This window comes from Micromys minutus, assembly GCF_963924665.1.
Source record: "Micromys minutus genome assembly, chromosome: 27".
NCBI classification, from domain to species: Eukaryota; Metazoa; Chordata; class Mammalia; order Rodentia; family Muridae; genus Micromys; species Micromys minutus.
The window spans coordinates 33476891-33501647 of record NC_137962.1 but is presented as its reverse complement, the minus strand read 5'-3'; the positions used below and the strand labels follow the sequence as shown (position 1 = coordinate 33501647).

The following is a 24757-nucleotide window of genomic DNA, read 5'->3' as shown; positions in this document are numbered from 1 at the left end:
GAGAACGTGGGGGAATGTCATAGCTTCCGGCCCTTGAAGAGAGAGGAAGGAGACATAGTGTGCTCACATTCATAATTCCTGGCCAGTTTCAAAGTCACTCTGTGATTGGATCTCAGCACCTCTCCTTGAGATCATGCTTGGACAGCAAACCCGCAGCTTCATGGTTTCCTCATGGCCCACTGATAAATGCACATGATACGCTTCATAAAAGAAAAAGACGAACTAGCCGCAAATATGCAAAACCCGTCCGCTATCGTTAGCCGTCGGGGAAGTGTTAATCAGAATAGCTTTCATCACGTCCAGGTCAGTAGTGGCTTCAGGAAGAAAACAAACAACATTAAGTGCTGGCGAGGTTGTGAGGCAAGAGCAAGTGACACACTGTTGGTGGAAGTGTAGACCGGGGCAGCCATCAAGGGAACCAGTGTGGGGGTGTCTCAAAAACGAAAAATAGAACTGCTGACTGTGTGCATGATCCAACTAAATACCAGGAGGACCCCCAGGCAGTATACCTCAGAGACACTTGGACAACCACATTTATTTTGGCATTATTTACAATAGCCAAGATAAGGGATCAACCTCGCCCTAGAGGCCCATCAGCAGACACATAGGAGGCACACAGGCAAAAGAGTTGTATTTAGTTACAGAGAGGAGTGGAATCTTGCTATTTGTCAGAAAGTGTACAAAACTAAAATATCATTGTGTAAGCCTGGTGGTGGTGGTGTTGGTGGCACACACCTTTAATCCGGAGGCAGAGGCAGGCGGATCTCTATGAGTTCAAAGCTAGCCTGGACTAAATATCGAATTCCAGGACAGCCAGGGCTACAAAGGGAAATCCTGTCTCAAAAAACAAAACAGGGCTGGGGAGATGGCTCAGTGGTTAAGAGCACTGACTACTCTTCCAGAGATTCTAAGGTCAATTCCCAGCAACCACATGGTGGCTCACAACCATCTGTAATGGGATCTTGGTGCCCTCTTCTGGCATACAGCATATATGCAGGCAGAATACTGTATACATAATAAATAAATAAATCTGAAAAACAACAACAGCAGTGATTGTGCAAGTGAAATGAGACCCAGGAAGGCAATTGATGCACACTTTCTCTTAGGCAGGGTCTATATTTAAAAACTAGACATGATATGGAAGTTGAGAGGGGTGCCAGGGGAAAGGATGGGGTTGAAAAAGTGAAGAGGGGCAAGAGAAATTAATGGGAGGGCTAGAAAGGCAAAATGGCCCATATTTCCCCTCACAATAGGAGTCAGGATCTAGACACACACTTGACGTGGACGGGAGGAAGGAGCATTTGGGGTGAGAGGCAAGCGTGTGGGGTTGGGGAGCATGGTGAGGAAATGAGGGAAGAATATTTGTGGGTGAACTATGACACAATGTCCAGGGTTCTGTACGCCACGTAAAATGTAATCATACATGGCAGAGAAGCAGCCCCAGGGAGACATATGTGCCACAGCAAGCGAGAAGAGGGAAGCCAGGGGCGATGTCCGAGGGAACGGTGGAAGGAACTGTGGGAGAACAGCTAGCCACTGCTGGAGATGCACTGAGGCTCTTTCCTCACACACACTGAGAAAGCGACTGTCCTGCGAAGCCAGACATTAATCACACATTAAAGGGATTCACAATGCTGTTCACCACATCAAAGGAGCGAAGGGTAGGGGGCTGAGGAGATGCCCAGTGGCTAAAGTACTTGCCCTGCAAGACTGGAGCACTGGTCCCTGAACCCACATAAATGCCTGGTGTAAATGGCAGCCCAGCTGTCATATTAGCCTCAGAAAGTGGAGAGCAAGCCACCTAGTGAGACTAGCCATGTTGCTGAGCTCTGGGTTTGATTGAGAGACCCTGCCTCAATGAAAAAGCAGAGAAGCAATTGAGAATGGTTGCCAACCGGAATGTCAGGCTTCTACATACACGCACACACGTGAACCCATGCACATGCATGCATGCACACACATGGGCCCACACAGATGTAAAAACATACATACATACATACACACATGCATGCATGCATGTCATGGACCCACACACATGCAAAAGCATACATGCACACAAAACTCACATGAAAGTGGGGAAGGGGTGAAGGGGATGCAGAGGGTAATGTACAGGTGGCAAGTCCAAACTTCAAAGGGAATCTAGTCTGATGGTTTGCGTGACATAGGAAACAAAAAAGGTTCAACCAGAGAGGACAGTCACTTCATACCTCCAGTTACCAGGTTCTTAAAAGAAACAAGAATGGGGCTGGGGAGGTGGTGACAGACGCTGGCTGTTCTTCCACAAGACCTAGGTTCTGTTCTGAACACCCACATGGTGGTTCACAACTGCCTTTAACTCTCATTCTGGATGGTCTGATGCCCTCTTCTGGCCTACGTAGGAACTACATGCACATGGTACATAGACAAGCAGGCAACATGCCATAAAAATAAGTTAAAATTAAAATTAATTTAAAAATGTACATTTAAAAAACTTGGGTGGTGCGTTGGCAGACAACTTTAATCCCATCACTCAGTGAAGCAGACAGATCTCTGAGCTCAAGACTAGACTGGTCTACAGCATGAGTTCTAAGATAGAGTTACACAGAAATACTGTCTTGAAGGAAAAAAAAAAAAACAAACAAGAACAAAACTATTAAAGAGGTAAAAATTATATTCAAATATTAGCAAATTAAATGTCTTAGCCACATGGTCAGGGAGCCAGTAAAAATGCAAGTTGACTGATTAAATATCTAGAAAATATTGGGGGGAAAATCAAGTAAAATATTTCAATCTTTGAAATTTCAGATGAAATGAAGGAGAAAGATCAGTAGAATTCAAAAATGTTAATTGGATAAATACAAAAGTTGTAATGGAGGTAAAACACTAGACCAAATTCCAAAGAGAAAAATGCAAATAGGCTCTTCTCAATCCGAGACAGGGTCTGGAAAATACCCCACATAACAGCAAAGGCTCAAAGCCCTTTAAAATTAGCCACAAATTTATTATGTAGTTGTTTTGAGCATTGTAATATAAACATTAGACAATGCAATAGGACAAGAGAAATAAAACTCACATGTCCTGGGGAAATGTTGTCAACTTTTGCTTATCAAAAGACACTTATGAAATGAAAAGTAAAATCATTTGGAGTTGAAGTAAAACAAACAATTATAAAGTATGTAAGAGAAAACTGCTACCCCTGAAATATACATAAAGCTTTTATAAGCCAGTGAGAAGACAGCCCAGTTAAAAATGGGGAGAGCTGATTGGACATGAGCAAAGGGCGTTACTTAAATGGACTGGAGAAAGCAAATGAGCAATGTCTCACATCCTTAGCCTGTTGGGAAGAGCAAGGGAGTAACAATAGCTCTCACCATTTAAAATTGGGCTGTCTGACTCTCCTGCTGGATTAGGAGGCACCAAGCGGACTTGACCAAATGTGTGTGGGGCTGTGGAAAGGGATCTCTCATACTGCAGGTGTCAGTGAAGGACAGTCCCGCTGGATAGTGCTGTGGCCAGTGGCGTCCATTAGAACACAACCACACATGTTGCAGCCCTGAACTGGTGCTATGCTGTATGGTTATGACGGCAGGACATGATGGAAAAGCCAAGAGAATGGAGCCAGTAAAAGCAGCGGTGGCCTGGGGAGAGGGAGGAAGGGCATCAGTGAGCATGCGTGGCAAACTTTTAAGGCAATGAGATGGCTCTGTGTTATACCATATCTTGGATGTCAAGTCAACATAGCTGCCAAAAGCCACAAGATGTATTCAGCCCTACAGTGACCTCCAATGGTAACTAGGGACTTAAGCTACTAATATGTAGATATTGGCTCATCAGTGAGGTAACAAATTTCTCTCCCCAGTGCAACACTTTAGTAATAGAGGAACTGGTCAGAACTGGAAACCATGTTTTGTTCAACTTTCTACAAACCTTGAAATACATTGTAACAACAGATTAAAAACTAAAAGCACATATCAACTCTCTACAAACCTCTGAAATGACATCGTAACAGTAGATTACAAACTAAAAGTATATATCATATACCTAGAAATAAATTTGAGAAATGCATGCAAGGTGCCTGCTAAGAAACCTGATGATATTGTTGGAAGATATTAAATATAGTTTGTCCTGGGTAGTTTCTACTGTCAACTTGACACAACCCAAAGTCACTTAGGAAGAGGGAAACTTAATTGAACAATTGCCTTGATTAAGTTGAACTGTGGGCATGTCTGAGAGATTGTCTTGGTTAATGATTGATGTGGGAGAGGCCAGCCCACAGTGGGTGGTACCATCCCTAGGTAGGTGGGTCTAGAATATATAAGAAAGCCAGCTGAGCTAGCCAGAGAGTGAGCCAGCAAATAGCCTTTCTCTGTGGTTTCTGCGTCAGTTCCTGCCCTGACTTCCTTTGTGATGGATTATGTGACTTGGAAGAGGCCAAGTAAACTCTTTCCCCTCCGGGTTATCACAGCAACAGAAAAGCAAGCCATATCCTAAACAAAGTAGATGGATGGGCATACCATGTTCATGGAAGGGGCAGCTCAGAAATGGAAAGATGTTAAGTCCCTTTTAAAAATCTCTCTATTATTTACTGGGATACTGCTGAATAGCACTGCCCACAAACATGTTTAGCTATGTTGACACTGAGGACACTACACAAGTGGTTGTTGGTTCTTTTAGTGTCTGGGAGCATCCTAAGCACACCCTTTCCCAGGAGATTCCAGGTCCCTGCGATGGTGATTCTTGGTTGTCAGGTGACCACCTCTGGAATCAATTAAAAACCAAGCATCTGAGCACACCAGATGTGAGGTGTTTTCTTGACAGGATTATTTGAAGCAGGAAGACCCACCCTATATGTCCACACTTTCTAAGGCAGCCCAGAAAAGGGGACATGGAGGAAGAAAGCTTTGGGGGTTTTGCATGCTTGTCTTCCTGGCTGGCACGATCTGTGACTGAGGCATTCCTTTGAGGCTGTTAGAACCTGCTTCTTCAGGGTTCCGGTGAAGACTGAAGACTAACAGCTCTTTAGGGGTTCCCTGGGACTCCACCAATAGACTGATACTGCTGAGACACCCGGTCTTATGGGCTGAACAGCTAGATTCTTGGCTTTTCTATCAGGAGACAGCCTTGTTGGGCTACCCAGACCATGACTGTAAACCACTCAGCCTTCTAAGTGCTGGTATTAAAGGCATGTGCCACCACACTGTAGCTTCACCCTTTTCTTAAGCAGCTGCTGTTGCTACTGTCCCTTTAGGTGATAGCCACCCTGTCTCTTTAAGACAGGCTTTGCCCTGTCCTTCAACATTGCTGTTATCTGAGGTCAGGCTCCTCCCATAGGCTCGCTGCTTAGCATTGTCAGGGTGCAGTCAGTGTCCAGACCTTAGCACCAGTATGAAATTCATTTCATAGCTACTGATGAAACAGTGGTGTGTGTGTGTGCGTGCGCACAAATGGGGGGAGGCAGACAAAGTGCAAATTCCACTTACTGAGTCATGTGGGCAGATCTTACACAGGTCATCAGTCAGGACCTAAGAACCAAGCTGAGGTGAGTCAGGGAGTCAGGGAGTGGCTCTTCCACCTGGGATGCCATCGGGAGGCTTTTGAGAGGAGAGGTGCTTGAGTGTTCTGAGATGGGCAAAGGTGAGATGCTTCAGGTCAAAGGAATAGGGATTGGGGGGAACCCTGGATGCCGACAAAAAAAAGCAAGTGATGGGTCTGGCAAGTTCTGACTGTCTTACATTGGCCAGACGATTGCACTGACTTCTCTGTATCAGTGAGCCCCAAACACAAAACCCCATATCCAGGAGAGAGGGAATAGGAGAAGTTCAGAAGGTGAGCATGGTGGCTGAGGTTGGAACGGAGACAGGTATAGTAGAAAGAGCAAGCTTAGCTTGGGTCGGCTAGGTCTGGGACATGATGGGAAAGCCATGAATGGCCTGGGGAGAAGGTGGGTGCTGCGTGGTTGAGCTCAGATTTGAACCAGCACAGCAGACTGGATCAGGGATTGTCCTGCGGGCAATCAGCTAGGCTCATGCAAGGAGCAACTAGGCAGTGAGCAGGAATGCCCCAGAGAGGATGAGGTGAGGTCCCAGAAGAGAGGTAGTGACAGGTCACTGTGGTGTTCATCGTGAGTTTGGAACTCTGCGTGAGTAGCGTGGGGCTTCTGACCTGGGATGTGCTTGGATTCAACTGTAAAGAGGCCTCCTCGGGGCCATGTCAGGCTGAGGGCAGAGCTGAAGGTGGCTATAGGGGTTACAAAAATCGTGGGAAGCTTGTAGCCCTGACAAGCAAGGGGCTATATGGGAAGGCAGTGCACTGGAAACAAGGAGACCTTGACTTAGATCTAAGACCCAGCAAGCTTCCAGGCATGGCATGAGCTTGGGTGCTCTACCAGCACGCACAGATAGTAGAGAACCATGCTATCCTCAGCAAGAGTAACACGATCGGGATTCACACTCAGGATTCTGAGCCCCGCCCCACCGTATGTGAACCTTGGGGTGTGGAGTAGATGGAGCACTGCGTCAGAGTCTGGAGGGGCGGGGATGATACTACCAAGCAGGATAGGGATGGGGAGGTTTGGATGAGAGCCAGATGAAGGCAGAACAGCCTTTCAAAACAAACAGCATGGAAGGGCAGCAGATGGTTCAAAGGGAACCAGCTGTAGCTGTGAGCAGAAATAAAAGAGCAAGGTCACACAGGGCCATGCTGGGTTCAAGGCTTGTGAACAGCTATGCCGGACCTCAGAGATGTCCTCTTGCTGGTCGAGTGGCCACACAGAATTCTGCAGAGCCATCATGACTTCACAGATTGCTCAGATTGCTACTGCATTGGGCCCTGGGCAACTTCATGCTTATTGGGTCAGAAGCACATCCGTCCCCTTGAGGTCTCACTGATAGTGAGTTTCTTGTTGCTCTGTGTGTGTGTGTGTGTGTGTGTGTGTGTGTGTGTGTGTGTGTATTCATGCCATACACGTTTGTGTATGCATGTGTAAGGATGCACATAGACATGTGTGCACATGTATGCAGGGGCTAAAGGTCAATGTCCCTCCCTCTATTACTCTTACATGTTAGTTTTTGACGCTGGGTCTCTCACAGAACCTGGACTTTGTTAATTCCATTAGGCCGGTCAGCCAGCAAGCCCCAAGTATCCTCCCACCTCTGCCTCCCAAGTGCTGGGATCTCGAGTACTTGCCACCACACAGTCTTTTAGGTTTCCTAACTCTTGATTTTATGATGAGTGTTAAAGCAAAAAATTCCACCCCCATCCCCTGCCCCAGAATGGGTTGCCTTCGGTCCCCTTCGTGTCCCCTGCCTCTTTAAACCACATTCGTCCTTAGTTCCTTTCAGCCACTTATGACAGGAGGTGCCTGACTTAGGAGTCTCTATAAGCCTGCTAAGTGTTTAAATCCCTGTATCAGATTCTTATCGGTGTCACCGGGCGGATGCTGTGTCCTTCTCTCTCTTAGGTTTCTTTTCTTGGTGGTGCTGAATAAGAATGGAAGCTATGTGGCTCTGAGGACCGCTCGTTCCAAACAGGAAGGCCTTGTACACATTCCCAGCTGGCAGCCGGACAAGGCCGAGGACATGCAAATGGGGGGAGGCCAGAGCCTATTTAAGAACCCAACTTGAGAGTAAGACACAGGATATCTTGGGCTAGGAATTCTCGATGTGCAGGGTCAGCTGTGCAGACACCTCCCAGAAGTACTCCCAAGAGGAACTAAAGAAGAGAGCCCACCTCGATCAATAAGGAAGAATAACAACTAAGTTCTTATGTCAGCCTCTAGGCTCTGTATACATCCTCACACACATGCACCTATATGCAAACATATAAATGTGTGTATAGATGTGTGTGTATATGTGCGGGCATGTATGTGTGGATGTGTGTGTGGATGTATGTGTGTGTTTATGTATATGTGCATATATATGTGTGTATATGTGTGTGAATATATATGTGTGTATGTGTGTATATATATTGATGGATAAATATGTGTGTATATATATTGTGTATATGTGTGTATGTATGTGTACATATGTGTGTATCTGTATATATGTGTACATATGTGTGTGCATGTATGACACATAGAGAAATGGAAAAAGAACAAAGTTACCATGAGCCGAGTTGTATATAAACAATGTGAGTATTTCTCACAGACTGGAAGGCTGGGAATCCCAGGATCAAGTTGTTTCCTGTTGCAGAGAGCCTTCTTGCTTAGTCTTTACCTGGCAGTGGGAGTAAGTGTCTCACTGGGCCCTGTCTAAATGTTCTTTTACCATCCATCCTCTGAGATAAAACCTCCAAAGGACCCATTCTCTTATACTGTTGCCTTGGAGGTTAGAATGTCAGCATGTGAGCTGTTGAAGGGACACAGGCCATTGATCTATTGATCTGCCACAGGTGGAGTGTTTTGCTTGTTTTGATTAGAGCCGGTTGGTTAGCTGTATTTCCCAACTCTTCCATAACCAAGCAGATTTCTGTTCTATTAACTTTAATGGCCCCTAAGAGGAAGATGTCCTAATCTTTTAGCTCTGTCAGGTTTTGCTTCATGTATTTGGAGGATCCGTTTGCTTTGTGCACATAGAGGATCACCACATGCTTCTGAAACCCTTTGCAGTAGCTAATCCTCTTGGTATCATGTTTTTAAAAAGATCGCAATAACTCTAGTAATGTTCTTCCTTCCCTGTTTTATTGAGAATTCATTAATACCAATGAGCCTGCATCAGGATGGACAATAATATGTCATCTGATGATTTTAGTATTATATTTTCTAACACTCAAAATGGAATCTAACTACAGGCTTGGAGATGGGTCTAATTTTGGGATTTAAGCAAAGAATTGAATAAATATGCAGAAAGCAATGCCTACCAGATTTTGGGGTATTTACACAAGACTCAAGCTATCAAGTATACACCTTAAAAACTATAAAACTTCGTGTCCAGGAGCTGGGGAGATAACTTATTGATTAAGAGCACTTGCCTCTCTTGCAGTGGACTGGGGTTGGGTTCTCAGCTCCCACTTGATGGCTCACAGCAGTATGTAGCTCTGGGTGATACACCTGCCTCTACTGGACCCCATGGACACAAGGCATGCATGTAGCACATATACATACATGCAAACAAACCCTCATGCACATAAATATTGTTTAAAATTAAACAAGAATATGTCCGGTGTTTACCCAAGGACTATACTAGGATCTTTAAGTACAATGGGCAATTTACTTTGAAATTATACAAGTAGTAGTAGAAAATATGATATGCTTCTGTTCATCAGAAGAGAATGTGGATTTTAAAAACATTGAAGGGGCTGAAAACATGGCTTGACAGATATAAGTGCATTTGATGTGAAGAAAAGGAACCTGAGTTCTAATGCAAACATTCAACCTAGAGCATGTGTGGGCATGGAACTCCAGAATTGATAGATAGAGACAGGAGGATCCTGGATGCTTGCTGGACAGCCAGCCTAGCTTAATAGTGAGCTTCTGGGGGCTGGAGAGATGGCTCAGTGGTTAAGAGCACTGACTGCTTTTCCAGAGGTGCTGAGTTCAAATCCCAGCAACCACATGGTGGCTCACAACCATCTGTAATGGGATCTGATGCCCTCTTCTGGTGTGTCTGAAGACAGCTACAGTGTATATAATAAATAAATAAATCTTTAAAAATAAATAGTGAGCTTCTGGCTCAGTGAGAGACTGTGTCAAAAAATAAAGTGGAAATTGATAGAGGAAGGCACCAGTATCCTGCTCTGGATTCCAAATGTGCACACGAGCGTGCATACTCACACATATATACATAAACACAGGCACAATTAAAAAGAACATTATAAGTACTGGAAATACCAATCCAAATGTGGCCTTATTAACACCAACTTACCTTATATGTGTGAAAATGACCAGCCCCTTGTCCTAAAGGGTTAACTTCAGTTTATAACAAAACAAAAATCTGGGCAAAGTGCATTCTGCTTTTGGAGGTGCAGGGAGTCAGGTACAATGTGGGTGGTTCTGTGAGGATAGAGGCCCTGACTTGAGGATGGCCAGTCTGCCACACAGTGGAGAGACTGAGGCAGAGCTTGCAAACTCTAAATTGGAGAACTGGGAGAGGACAGTGTTCACAGCCCTCTAGGCAGATGACAAGAGGAGAAAGATCTCCAGCCCCCAGACATGCGCCGACAAAACTTTTGGGTACATGTCTATGAACAGAGCTAGAACAGAGGCCAGAAAAAGAGCCAATCAAAGAGGTTCAGAGGGAAAGAATGCCCAGCACTCTCATTGGGCCTGGTGTCTGGCCCTTGCACAGGTCCAGAAACTGTGCCAACGACTCCCACTGCTAACCTAAGAACCTTCATGCTTCAAGGGGACCTGGACAAGAGATTTCTCCTCAGTAGGGGGGACGCAATGACGTGGCACAACACACAGCTGTGCTTCTGGCTAGCAAATCACAAGGACAAGATACAGAAAGGCTAGAATTGTCCAAGTAATTTAGCTGCATCCCAGGACAAAAGTCAAGAATATTTCTAGGGACCCAAGGCGGTCCCACAGCAAACGAGGAAAGATCACAAACCAGGCATCTAACTGAAGGTTGTTGAGCATTGGAAGACTTAGGAAGAGAGGCCCTCATAATGAGGATAAAAATCAATGCTTTGAAATGTAGCAGGAATGACCATGGATATTGGATTTAGCAGCCGAGTACATTAAAGTCATTATGATTGAATTTCAAAGGTTCAGAAAGTCAAGTGGAGACATGGAAGATATTATAACAAAATTGAACTTCTTTAATGGAGAGTGCAAGGGCTGAGGCATAAAACACACTGAGAAGGGTTGCTGGCAGAGTAGACAGTGCAGAAGAAAAACTGATGAGGTTGAGCATAGTCAGAAGAGCCATTTAAAATGAAATACACAGGAAAAAGACTTTTTTTTCAATGAAAATGTCATCACTGGTATTGGTTGACTTTAAGCATCTAGTGTGTGTATAATTGGAGACCCCAGGGAACAAAAGAAAGGCAGGCTTCTAGTTCCCTTTCCATTGCTGTGACCAACACTATGACCAAAAGCAGCTTAGGGGAGCAAAAGATTTATTTGGATTAAATTTCCAGGTCAAAATCCATCACCAAGGGAAGTCATGACAGAAACTCAAACAGGAGATTGAAGCAAAAAGGCAATGGATGGAATGTCGCTTTCTGGCCTGCTTGCAGGCTCATGCTTAGCGAGCTTTCTTATACAGCCTAGAACCAACTGCCTAGGGAATGGTATTGCCCACAGTGGGATGGACCCTCCCACATCTCCACACATGTTCACAGGACAATCTGATCTGGGGCATTTCTCAACTTGAGACTTCGTTCTCAGATGGCTCTTTGGTGGGGGGCTGGGGGACCAAAAGCTCAAATGACTCACTGGATTAAATGTCTCAGGAAGAAATAATACTGGCAGTCCTAGAAAATCAAAGAGGTGAAGACAGGTCTCAGTTCTTGTCTCTCAGAAAAAAAGTTTTTTGAGGAAATAATATAGTTATTTTATTGGAAAGAGTTAATTAGCTTTTTTCATCTAATTAAAAAAAACTTTAAAACACACAAACCAAAGAATGATATCACTGTAAGGAGAAATGTCTAAGTATACAATATTAATCAGATGCATAAGACAAATACAGATACCGGCAAAGATAGAGTGCATTGAACGACATTGTCAACCAACTGGATAAAACTGACGTTTATATAAAATATTTCACCACCAGTAGGACACACGTGTTAAATTGCCTAATTCACTAATATGGACCCTGTTTTGAATCATACAACAACTCTCAATGCATATAAAGAGATTCATGTCATGTGAAGTAAGTTCTCTGGCCATAATGGAACTAAATTAGAAGTCAGTTGCATGGACATAACTGGGAAACCATCAAACATTTGGAAACTAGATGACTAACTAAACCAGTAAGGAAATTATGGAGAGTTTGGACTAGAGGAAAACTTAAAAAAAATGTTACAGACTTGTGGGATGGTGCAGCAGTGGTGTTTAGGTAGAGATGTATAGCACTAAACAGTTATGTTGGGGGGCGGTGAGAACCCTCAAATAAGCAGTTTTAAACTAGGATAGAAGACTGAGGGAAATGACTCCATTTGGTTAGGTGTTTGCCACACAAGCATGAGGATCTGAGTTCAGATTCCCAGCATCCACATAAAAAGCTGGGTGTGGAAGCATGCCCCTGTGTTCCTAGTGTCCGAGAGACAAGAACAAGCCAGTCTCTAGACCTTGTTAGCCATCAATCAGTGAGCTCTAGATTCAGTGAGGCCCAGTCTCAAAATACAAGCTGGCTCAAGACCACAGTGAAGGAGGGGGAGGAGGAGTGGAAAGTGTCTAAGGCCAGAGGTTGGAGAGCATTGCAGCCAATGTCTTCTGGACATGACAAGACCACAGCACTCATGACCTCACAGCAGCCATGGTTGCCTGCAGAGATCAAGCTATCTAACTCTCCAGCAAGGACTGGGAAGAGGTCTGTGAGCCCCACCACTTGCTGATGAGCTAAAGACAGTCCTTGGCTCCTAGGGGAGGGAGAGGATCTTTCTTTAATTGCCCCTGGTAGGTTGACTCTGCTCCAGTGGGTGGCCACACACTCAGGAGTATATAGACAACACAAATTGGAGTTAATGGATTGGTGAATTAAGAGAAGGAGTTGGGGGAGAGTGGGAAACACGCGGGGGGAGAGAGAGAGAGAGAGAGAGAGAGAGAGAGAGAGAGAGAGAGAGAACATGACGTTGCAAGAATAGTGAGGTGGGGGTGGATTTGGAGTTAAGGCAGGGAGTTGGGGTGGATAAGATCAAAATACAGCATATGAAATTCTCAAAGAATTAAAAGTATTTGTTTAAAAAGAAAATGAGGTGGAGTGCAATGGAGGAAGCCATCTGACCTGACCTCTAGCCTCTGTGTGCACACTCTTTTGCATATACACACACATAAATACACAAAATAACAATAAATTTTCTTAAACAAAACAAAAAAAGATAAAAAATAAATCTAACATAAAGCAGGGGAAAGAATAGGGATCAGAGAGGAGAGGGCTTGTAAGAGTACCAGATGGAAAGAGAGAGAGAGACAGAGATGGAGAGACAAAGAGAGGCAGAGAGAGAGAGAGAGAAATCAATGAACAATTAAGCCTTTTTTGAGAAGGTAAGTAAAACTGAGAAACCTCTAGCCCAGCTAACTGGGGATAGGAGAAACAAATAATCAATATTTGGCATGCAAGGAGACATCACTACAAGTTCTACAGATATAAATAGGCGATAAAGGAGCATTAGGAACATGTTTACACCAATAAAACAGCACAGGCAGGAAGGACAAATTACTTGTACTCCATGTCCTTACAAAACTCACTTCCAGAAGAAATACATCACCCAAGTAACCCTAAATATATCAAATAAGATTTTTTTGCAGAAAGTTTCTCCCAGAGAACTTCAAGATCAAAGGACTCAGTGGAGAAATTGATCAAATGTCTCAGGAAGAAATTACATGGGCTGAATACCTCTTAGAAGATCAAAGGTCCCAGTTCATTCTGTGAAGCCAGCATTCATCTGGTAATAAAAGAAAACAAAGAACTCAAGAACAAATAAAGCTAAAGATCAATAAAACTAAAGATGCCCCTGATGAACATAGAGCCAAAAAGTCTATTAAAAGTTTTAGGATATAGAATTCAAGAGACTGCTCTTGGCCTCTCTTGCTCTTGTGCTCTTGCAGCCTTGCTCTCCCACTCCTACCCCTTTCCCTTCCCCCTCTCTCCCACGTGCTCATGGCCGGCCTCTACTCCTCTACTTCTCTCTCTCTCTCTCTGCCTCTACCACCCTCTTAACTCTCCCATGACCTAAATAAACTCTATTCTGTACTAAAAAAAGAAAAGAAAAAAAAAGAATTTAAGAGACTACCAGAAAGACTATCATAAGTGGTGGAGGTCATCTCAGGAATACAAAGACAGCTTAATAGCTTGATAGCTTAAAAAGAAAAATAAAAGTTGAATCTCACTATATCAGTAGGATGTGGGAATCTCATATAATCATAGTCAGTAGTTCCAGAAAAAGCATTTGATTTTAAAATATTCCACCTTTGTTTATAATTTATCAAAACAACAGCATCAACAACAAAAAACCCCAACTGTTTCTTGACAAAGGTAGAGAAAGGGAAATCTTTTCAACTCACAGTACCCATGTTTGTGTGCTTGGTCATCTATGTATACCTATCTACACCTCATGCCAGATAAACAAAAGTAACTCAGATTAGATTAAACTTAGATCATAGGTTCAAATGCAGTCTAAAGTGGTGTAGCTTTGGAAGCTATCACAGGAGGAAAACTCAATGACTGTGTATTAGCAAAATATTCATAGATCTGAAAGTGACCGCCTCATTTATAAAAACAAAAACTGAGTTCACCAGAACCTAGACTTGCTCTTCAAAAGATAGTATGATAGTATTGGGAGAATGTAGACCCTAGTTCTGTTGTGGGAGGAATCCTACCCAAAGCATGTGCTTGGTAAAGGATTATATCCATTATACAAAAAGAACTCTCAAAATCAAATCACCTGGAGTAAAAAGTACCTACTCTTTAACATCAGCAGAAGACTGAAAGGCAGAACACCAAGCAGATGTCTGTGGAGTGAATGATCAAACCTGTCAGCATCTGCAGCTGTCAGAATACTCAGCTCCTAAATCTCACACTCCCATCCCAGGGCCCCCACAGCCTTGTTGTGACTCTAAACTCCTGTAGAGTGTCCAAAGTCAGAGAGCCCACTACACTAAACACCAAACTAGGCCTCAAACGCATTGCTAGTGGGAAGGAGAAATGATGCACTTTGGAAAACAAGGTGGTCTTTTCTTTAAAAGATCAACAAGGGGTCAGAGAGATGGCTCAGTAGATGGCTCTTGCAGAGAGCCTAGGGTCACCTCCTAGCACCTCCAGTGCAGCTCATGACTGCCTGTAACTCCAGTTCCAGGGGATCTGACACCTTCTTCTGACCTCCAGAGATAACAGACATGTACACATGCATGCAGGTATCCATGACTACACATAAATACATAGATAAATATATTCAAATCATTAAACAAATGCAAACCACTATCCAGCATTTCCAGACCTGGGTTATTCAGCCAAGAGAAAAGAAATTCACATGTGTCTATGTATATACAGACTCCTAAATGCTTCTCACTGCCTTGCCTGTAGGAGCAAGAGCTTGGAAACTGCTCGAATGCCTACCAGCAGGTGAACAGATAGCCAGACTGTGGTTACCCATACCATGGTTATAGCTTTGAAGCAATGGAGAACTGGCTGAGTTATATGTCCAGTGGCAGGGATGCATCTCAAAATAATGATACTGGGTTTCCAAAAAGGTCTAAACTGGAACTAGCGTGATGCTTTGTGCACAGTTCTGTAGCAACAAACACTGATGGTCAGGGATGGCAGCATGCTGGGCCTGAGGGTGTGAGGAACCTCTCAGGGGTGATGAGCATGCTGCCAGCTGGGTGACAGTGCAGATATAGATGTATGCTGACGTCCTAGTCTATCACCTTTGCTCATTATCAATGCGTAGACTGTTACATGTCAGTAAAACTGTTTTCTTTAAGATTTACCTTTAATTTTTGGTCGTGTGTGTGTGTGTGTGTCTGTCTGTCTGTGTGTGTGTGTATGAGCCTGTGACTGCAGATGCCCAAGGAGGCCAGAAGCGTCAGCTTTCCTGGAGTTCTAGTCTGCCTGTGAAAGATGCTGGGAATTAAACTGAGGGCTTCTGGGAGAGCAGTACATGTTTTTAAGCATGGGCCCATCTGTCCAGCCACTAAAGTTGCTTTTTAAGTGAAAGGAAAAAAAATAGTTAGCACATTAATATGGACTTGAACTGAGGCCTTGACTGAGGGCTCATCTGGGACCCAAACACAAGTGACTATAGGAAGGGACACCCACAATGGCTCCATTTGCTAAATGAACAGACTAATAGATGTACACACTCACACAACCTTCACACAAGCCTTTCCACAGTCATCAAGCAACCCCCACAGTCTTCAACAAACTTTATCAAAGACAACAACACAGAATTACACCACTCAGCCAGACCTTTAAACCCAGCACGGTGGATTTCTGTGAGTTCGAGGCCAGCTTGATCTATGTAGCAAGTTCCAGGATAGCCATGGCTACCCACACATGCACACACACAAACACACACCTATACTACTCGATGGAACATGCATTATTGTGTGTGCATTGTGTTACGTACACACACACACTTTTATGCACAGGTGTCATAAAATGGGAGAGGTCAACTTGAGGTGTTATTCCTCAATTGCTTCATGTCTTGCTTTTTGTGACATGCTCTCTCACTGGCCTGGGGGCCATCTGGCTAGGCTAACCAGCCAGCAAGCCTGAGGGGATCCGATCATTCCTACATCCTCATTGCTGGAGTAGCAAACACATGCCACCACACACAGCTCTTTACGTGGTTTCTGGGGATCGAACTCAATTTCTTGTGCTCGCGATGTTAATATTTACTAACTGAACCATCTCCCAAGCCTCTGTACTCTTGAGATACACAAACCAGGAAGGAAAACTTAGGCACCGATTGAGAGCCATGGTTGGGACTGAGGAGCAGAGGTCAGCAGACGGGTTTACTGTAGTTCGTGGGCTGTGACCCTAGGTATGTTACGGAGACTCTCTGTACTTTAGCATCCTTATCTATAAAGTGAATGCAATAACAGCGCCTATCTCACAGGGCTGGGCTAGGATGACAAGAGCAGGTAGATATTAGATAACTAGGACTAGTGGTGTGGCTCACGATAAGCACTCAGGAGTGTCAGCAACGCCTCCATCACCAACACCACCAATATAATTGGCCACATCTCTGATTTACAGCAGTGTTGTGTCTGACAAATACCTAATAATGACTACTTATTAAATGAGGGAGCAAAAGGCCACGAGACTATGAAAATGCATCTGACAGAGATATAAGAACTTAGCGATCCACCGAAAGTTGGGTATCTAGAAAAACAGTGTTGTTACGTCCCACCTGTGAAAACTGTATCCACCAAAGAGAGAGAGAGAGGTGCCGAGCATTGCTGCAGAAGGCATTCTAGAACCTTGGAGAAACAGTGCACAGGGTGAACAGGAGCTCTATGCCCCTGTCACCCGGCAGATGGCTTTCTGAACTCGTGGTTATCATGAGTTAGCTAGAAATGACTTCCCATTGGCATTTTGATGGTATCAACACCGTTTCTCTCTTCCTGTGCTTGCTGTTAAGAAACTCAATAACTTTCCCATACTTGAGCCCTTGCAAGTGATGTCATTTGCCTCTGCTGCTTTCTAGAGAATGTCAGTGAGTCCTCAGCATGTCATGGAACTTTCCAGCAACTGGTCTTACTGTGTATCTGTCCTCACTCTATCTGGACCCCATTGGGCCCTGGCACCTGGGAACTCAAGGCTTTCTTCTTGGAGGAATTTTCTTGAATTCCTGGAGGGTTTTCCTCTGCTCTGTTCCAAGAATCCTCCTGCTGTTGGGGAAATTCATCTACCGTAGGCCCATTCTCAACTTCCTTTACTTCCTTTATTGTGTGCTCCCTGCTCCCCGCCTTGGTACATGAGACAGTCTCTCAGTGAGCCTAGCATTCACTGAGCAGTAGCTAGACTGTCTTCCCAGCCAGCCTTTGGGATCCTCTCATTCCTCCTGCTGCCCAGCACTGAAGGCATAGACACTCCCCGCCATGCGGCTTCTTACATGGATTCTGAGAGTTCAAACTTGGGTCCGCATGCTCATCTTCTCGGTGGCATAAATGTCACTACTAAGCCAGGGTCCTTGTCTGTCCTAGGCTCACCTCCAAATGCCTGATGCAACCATCTAAAGATGCTGGCACCCTGCCTCTCACACCAGCTCTCTGAGGCAGCCTCCGAGTGTCAAGGGACAGGGTGACAGCCTCTTGGAGGACTTGGGTTGCTCCTGCTCTTGTTCTGTGAGTGCGGATCCCACCCTGCTGCTAGGCTAGTCCACACGTAACTCTCGGTATCTAGAGTTGCTGCTCTGCAGCCTGCTCCTTACTGCTTCCAAAATGACAACCAAACTAAACCCAGTGAGTCCTTAGGTACCATCACAGGCCTGACAACCCCCACTGCATATGCTGGGTTATCTCTTACCACTTCCCCCACACAAGAAGCCACAAATGGCCACAAATCCTTCCTGGCTCTTCCCACCAAAGGCAGGGTTCTTTCTTCCACCTTGGGTTGGGCTTGGATTTACGACTTGATCTGAAACACAGAATATGACCGGGGAGATATTATACAATTAAAAGAGAGTGCTGGCCTAACTCCAACAGGCCTCACCCCCTTGGTGCTGTTTTGAGGAAGTCTGGCAGCTTCCGGCCCCAGTAAGACCATGGAAGATCTGGTGGGAAGGCACCAATAAGAAGCATCAGTTGCTGGGCATGCACTGGAGGCTGTGTTGAACCTGCCAGTCATGGATAAGACCCCCAAAAGTTGCAGCTCATTGACAGAACCTTTATGGCCAGCAGGAAACCTGCCTTGTGGAGGGAGCCCAGCTCTATGTTCAGGGCTATTTGTTACACAGTTATAGCTGATACAACTCTCAGCTTAGCCTGGCTGGCCATGGTTGGGTATTTTTCCCAGTAACATCTTAGATCATTCATCTGTGTGTATTGTTCCGTTCTTAGGTGATGCCCTTTACCCTTTTCTCTTAAGTGTCTGGTCACCTTTTAGGCCTCACATCTGGCATCTCTGATCTCTAATCTGTCATAATTCCCACACAGCACCCTACATCTCCAACTGTTGGCCAATGTGTGCCTCTTATGTACTAGTTAGGCAACTGACAATGCTCTCTGAGTCTTTCTGTGTTTTGTGAGTGGGACCCATTACTCCCACCCTGCCTTGGTACTAGAAAAATTCAGGTCATTTTCCCTGAGGACCTGACACTAGGGGCCACTTAGTAGATGTTTATTTTTCCCTTGTCCTTCCTTCCTGCCCAAACCCACTCTTTTTTTCCAGTGCCCTGGCCCATGGGACCCTTCAAGATAGTGTGTAGTCTCTGGTGTTGAACGCAAGCAATAGCTTAAGTAGAGATTTTTATGTGTCTCGTGGAATTTATAAAACATGATCTCTCTTCCCAAAGGCATCGCCAGCATAAATCTAGAGAGAGACTCCTTAGATGGCCATCTTCACGCATCGGATTTTTTGTGCCAACTGCCTCTTGTTCTGGCATTGCTCCTCTGCACAGTCCAGTTTCTACGTGGCAGAGCCATCGACCTGTGGCTTCTGTCACCTGGCTACTAAACATCCCAGCGCCGTCCCCGTGTTTGTACATTCTGTCTGAACAGGACCGAAGCTTCCAGTTGACAAATACAAAATGCCACGTTAGTTGACTTTTGATTCTTGTGACAGACTTCTGGGCTCAGCCAGCTTTGATTGCAACAGGCGCAGAATGTGTTGAAGCTTGTAGCTTTTTCTCTTTTACCATTTTGACATCATTATTCACAAAGGTAAGATTACATCAGAATTTAAAAGGCTTGCTGGGTTTCAAATGGAAGTGATAAGCCCCATCATGTAGTGGGGACGTGGTGGAAAGAAAATTCATGGGACGTGTTCTTTAGAAAAGCTGGGAACATTCATCTTGTGCTGTCGCAGCAGGGCTGCCTTGTGCTGCATTGGGCTTGCCGCCCTGTCTCTCGAGCCAATCATTTCCTGTGATCACAAGGTTTCAAGGTCATGCCTTCAGCATTGTTGGGCAAGAACGAGGAGATGGGGAAATGATTGGAGCTGTGTTGGACTTGACTTGTTAAAATACCTCACCCTCTCACCCCTCAGATTCTTACCATTGCTACGTGCTGACCTTGGTCTTGGGATTCTCGTGTGTTTTGTGGGCATTCTCTACACTGACCATTGGCGTGTTGATCGCTGTGTGATTGGTAATGATTAATCCCATTTTGTTGGACCCCTGGGTCATAGGTAAAGGTACAGAGAAGGCTTCTGTAGCTTTTAGTTTGTTTATTCTGAAATGTTATTTTAGGTCCTTTGCCCAACAAACTGAACTCAAAGGCGTGTAAATATGACTCTGTTGTGTAAAAATACCTGCGGAGCATGACTAGCTTGTGGGCTAGAATTGGTGAGTCGGGGAGCCACCTGCCGGCATCCACGCTCCCTTGGTAAGACTTCCTCTTTGGCCTTTTGATCACTCCCTTGAGCCTAATCAGAATTCCTCTAGCAGTGGGAGGGTTAAATAGGTTTCTCAAGCTCTGGGAGGTAATGAGCTGTGGGGTCCATCCTATGGCACAGTCAATGAGGGAACAATTAGAGAAGGCATAGCCAGGGACTGTCTGGATGCTTTTGTGACCAATGTTATTGTTCAGGTTCATTTGTTCACGGAAGGCACACAAAGTGTTTTCTGCAGTTGCTTCAAGTGTCGTGCTCTGTGCTATTTCAATGAGTAGTTCTAGAAGATTTTTAGGAAGTGGCTTGTCGATCCAAGAACAGAGATCCAATACAGAGGTGTGACAATGGGCCAGAGGCAGCATGTGTTCCTGAGGAGCCTATAGTAACTTTCCTATTGTCTCTTGTCTTTCTTCTTTCCTTTCTTTCTTTCTTCTTTCCTTTCTTTCTTTCTTTCTTTCTTTCTTTCTTCCTTCCTTCCTTCCTGTATTTCTTTCTTTCTTTCTTTCTTTCTTTCTTTCTTTCTTTCTTTCTTTCTTTCTTTCTTTCTTTCTTTCTTTCCATAGTTCTGAGGGCACTGAACCAAGCTTTCTCTGTGCTGGGCCATGCATTCAAGTAGTAGCCACACCCTAACCCCGGTCTTTTATTCCATCCAAAGGATAAAGCCCCTTCATTCTTCCCTCTCTCCTTCTTTTTTCCCTTCCTCCTTTTCTTTCCTCCCTTCCTTAACAAGGTCTTTCTATGTGGCCCAGACTAGCCTGAAGTTCACAATCCTCCTGCCTCAGCCTTCCAAGTAGCCAGAATTCCATGAGTGCCACTTTTGTTTTGTTTTTTGAGACAGGGTCTTACCATGCAACTCTGGCTGTCTTAGAAGTCATTGTGTAGACCAGGGCTAATCTCGCACTCCCAGGGGTCTGCCTGCTTTTGCCTGCCAAGTGCTGGGATGACGGGTATGCTTCATCACACCTAGATACCTTGCTGATGTTGTTGAAACTTCTGGACTATTCCGTGGCACACTTGGTCGCAGGACATATCCAGAGTTCAGCATTTGTGGATCTGAGGGGAAAGTCAGAATGGCAACACCCCCCACCCACACACACACACACTCCTTTACCTCTCTGTGTTTACTGCCTGCTGGGCACCAGCTTTCACCTCAAAGTCGGAGAGAATGCACTGAACCTGTCTGGCCAAGTCCTTTGCTTTGCATTGAGAGGTTGATGCCTGGCACCCCTAGTCTCCATGGCTCTCACTTCAAGACTGGGAACTCCTCTGTTCACTATTCTGTTGAGATTTTTTTTTTATTCTCCTTCTTACAAATCTTTTTTAGAACATGTAATTATACTCCACTCTGGGAACTGCAGGTCACATATCCAGTGCAGAATTCCCCTTGACTTCTGTTCTTGGTTCTCACTAAACAGATGTTGTCTGTAGATGCTGGGTGGAACCTGCAGTAGCTGCTCACACAGAGCCAAAGTGAGCTCTCACAGGGCCTCCCACAATCACGAGTGCTTGTTCTGGGCCTTGCAAGTATAGAAATTGTTCTTGAACACCAGCTCCATGGTAGAGATTGTTCTAGAAGTACACATACAGAACCCATGCAAATACACTCCTTGCTCTAGCAACACATACAATCTAGTAAGAAAGACAAAGACAGACCTAAGAAGTTACAAGACCACATGTAAATAAGGGCCTAAGAGATTTAGGACCCAGGGGTGGAGGACCTGAGGGAAAATGAGCTTAGTTCCACTTGGCTTCACACAGTAAGTGCTCATTGTATGGCTAGCAAATCATATTAGCCTAATCACCCAATGTCCTAGAGTGGCCACATGCAAGATTCTTCAGCATAAGAGGTTGTCAGTGGACACCCAAATTCCCATGTACTTTGTCCACTTCAGCATGAAACTGCATGTCTGCTTCTTTTGTTTTCTATTTATTTAATGTTCTTAGAGTTGCCAAATGGTCAACTTCTTAATTCCCAAGGGAATATTGCTGTTATTTAACCCCATTATCCCAAGCCATGTGGGCACCACTAGGATGGAGTTTGTTCCTCGTTTTCCTATTCTTCTGGAATATCTAGGGCACAGGGCACAGTCACTGGCTGGCTTGGCTGCTCTTCGTGAATCAGCAATGGCGGTGAACTGTGGATGTTGGACAGAGTGGTAAGACTGCCCCGGATGTTTTTGCTCTCAATTAGAGTCGAAAGGATGCCAGGGCCTGCCAGGAACCGCAGGGCCAATGTGTTGGGGTGTGCCCATGTGACCTCTGTTATCTATCTGGGGGACTCATTCAAAGGGAAAGGCTCTTATCTGCCCTGGTTGGAATCAAGAAAGACCAATGTGTTCCTCAGTGTGTGTGGTGCCAGGCCCTGCGTCCAGAGTTCACATCAAGATTGCTCCACTCATGAAGCTGTATTATCTCATCCATTTTGTGAATGGCAAGACCAGTGTTTCTCTGCCTAAGTCCTGTTTATTCCTTAAAAGCAACCAGTCAAGCCACATGATTCCTAAACACTGGGGCTCCCTGAAAGTCACGACAAGCAAACTAACTCATGGCCTTAGATCAGTGACCCTGGTTTGTGGGAATAAATGCTGCTGTCGGAGGCAGGCAGGGACAAAAGAGAAGACACCGCCCCTTCCTCAGCACAGACTCTGCCCAGCTGTGGCCTTTTTATAGGGATGAACTTTATGGCTGATATCACGATTGTGGCTTTTGAACTCTTTGTTCTTGGTGAAAGTGACTTATGTAACACTTAAATCAGTCCACTAATCTAGCTTGCCAATTGAAGAGTCCTTTGCATATAATGCAGAATTACATGTGTGGATGGGCTGGGGAAGGAAATAGCTTAGTGGTGGAGTGTGCTGGATGTGCATGAGGCCCTGGGCTCCATCCCTAGCACCACCCCTTCAAGTAAAAAATGTAGACACACATTTGTGGTATAACATACATGGACACATCATTATCCTACAAAGATTAATGATTTTGTAGGGGTGGGTAAGGGCACGTGCATACAAGTCCCTGTACACATGAGCCTGCCTGTACACATACGTGTGCCTGCACACATGGCTCATATAGGCCAATGTGAACTGTCTTCCTCAAGTGATCTCTACTTTACTTTTTGAGACAGAATCTCATAAACTTGGATTCATCTAGGTTGGCTGACCAGCCGGTGCTGGGAATCCTCCTGCCTCTGCCTACTCAGTGCTGGGATTATAGACACCCACTACCATGTCTGGCTTTTTTTTTTTTTTTTTCTTTTTTTTTTTTGTCAGTGACAGTGATGGGATACGAACCCAGGGCCTTGAGCCCTCACAGTAAGCACTTTATCAACTGAGCCATCTCCCCAGTCCCAGGATGATGATTTCTCCCTGTGTGCAATGATCACCCGTGACAAACTATCAGGGTTCCAAGCTCGAGAGGTGAATTTCACAGAAATAGGTACTTGTGCCAAGTTTTCCTTTCTCAAGGAAGCCAAAACGCCTTTTCCTCTGCAGTTGAGCAGTGTGTTGGCATTTGGCAAGTGGGAAATGTGGCGATCTCGGTTCTCGTGTGTTCATTCAGCGCTTTGGGAAATGTTCTTCTGAAGACGCTGGCTCTCTGTGGTCATAGCACCGCAGGAGCCTCAGCATTTGGAACCCACAGCCCCTCCCACCCCCACAGCACACAGCATCTCTGGCCTTCGCTGTGGTGGGAGCTGTGGCCTTCTCTGTGACTACTTCTAGATGAAAACAGTCAGGGAGCTAAATGTCATCTGGTCAGTCTGGCTAGGTGGCGGATGACCCTATCAAACTTAAGGGAAGGAGGCCGTCAGGGCCTACTGAAGACAGCTCTGAGGCAGTTTAGGCAGAGATGAAACTACAAAGAGGCCTAGTGTGATAAATTCCCTTGGGGCTGAAGGGGCTATGACAAGTGCATGATGGGAAGAGATGAGTTCCAAAGGGCTGAACAGACACTAAAGGGATTGGACTTTGGGCTAAAGGGCATATGAAGTCATTTAAGATATGGAGAAAGAGTGTATTTATCCACATGGAGACTGTTTTGTTTTTGCTTTGGGGATGGGGGTTGTTTGTTTCTTTTAGTTTGGTTTGGGTCTCTTGTCTCTTGCTTTTGGAGGGAGTTGTTTGTTTTGGTTTGGTTTGGGTTTTTCTGTTGTTTGTGGTTGTTTTGCTTGTAGGTAAATGGAGTTTGGTGTGGCCTGGGACTTACCTACTTAGATACCTTTAAGACTCCACAAAGCATGTGTTGCTATGTCATTCTTTTTTTTCTAGGACCATCTACTATACGCTGGCCTTTATGTGTATAGGAAGAACACTCACTGACTGCTTATTCCTTCCCCCTCGGTGCCCCTTAGCCAAGCCCAGTGGCCTCCCTGCTGATCCTAGAATGTGCTGGCATGCATCAGCACTTAGTGTTCTTTTTGCTGGAACATTCTTCTCCAGAACGTAGCTCATCCTTCTGGGGCTTCCCCATGCGAGGCATCTGTTCCCCATCTGCTCTTGCTGTCTCCTCTCACCCCCAGCAGACATCCCGTTCCGTCAGCCCCCACCTGTGTCCCCATTAGAACGCATGTTCTAGAGAAGTGGACTTTGCTTTTGTCCATGGCTGGGAGGTTGAGCTCGGTGTAG

General features: G+C 45.0%; 1 protein-coding gene across 2 annotated transcripts in view; it reads left to right on the top strand.

Annotated features, from left to right (window-relative positions):
* Positions 1–24757, top strand: part of PPARA (peroxisome proliferator activated receptor alpha) — a 59580-nt gene that overhangs the window by 12917 nt on the left and 21906 nt on the right. The window lies entirely within an intron of this gene.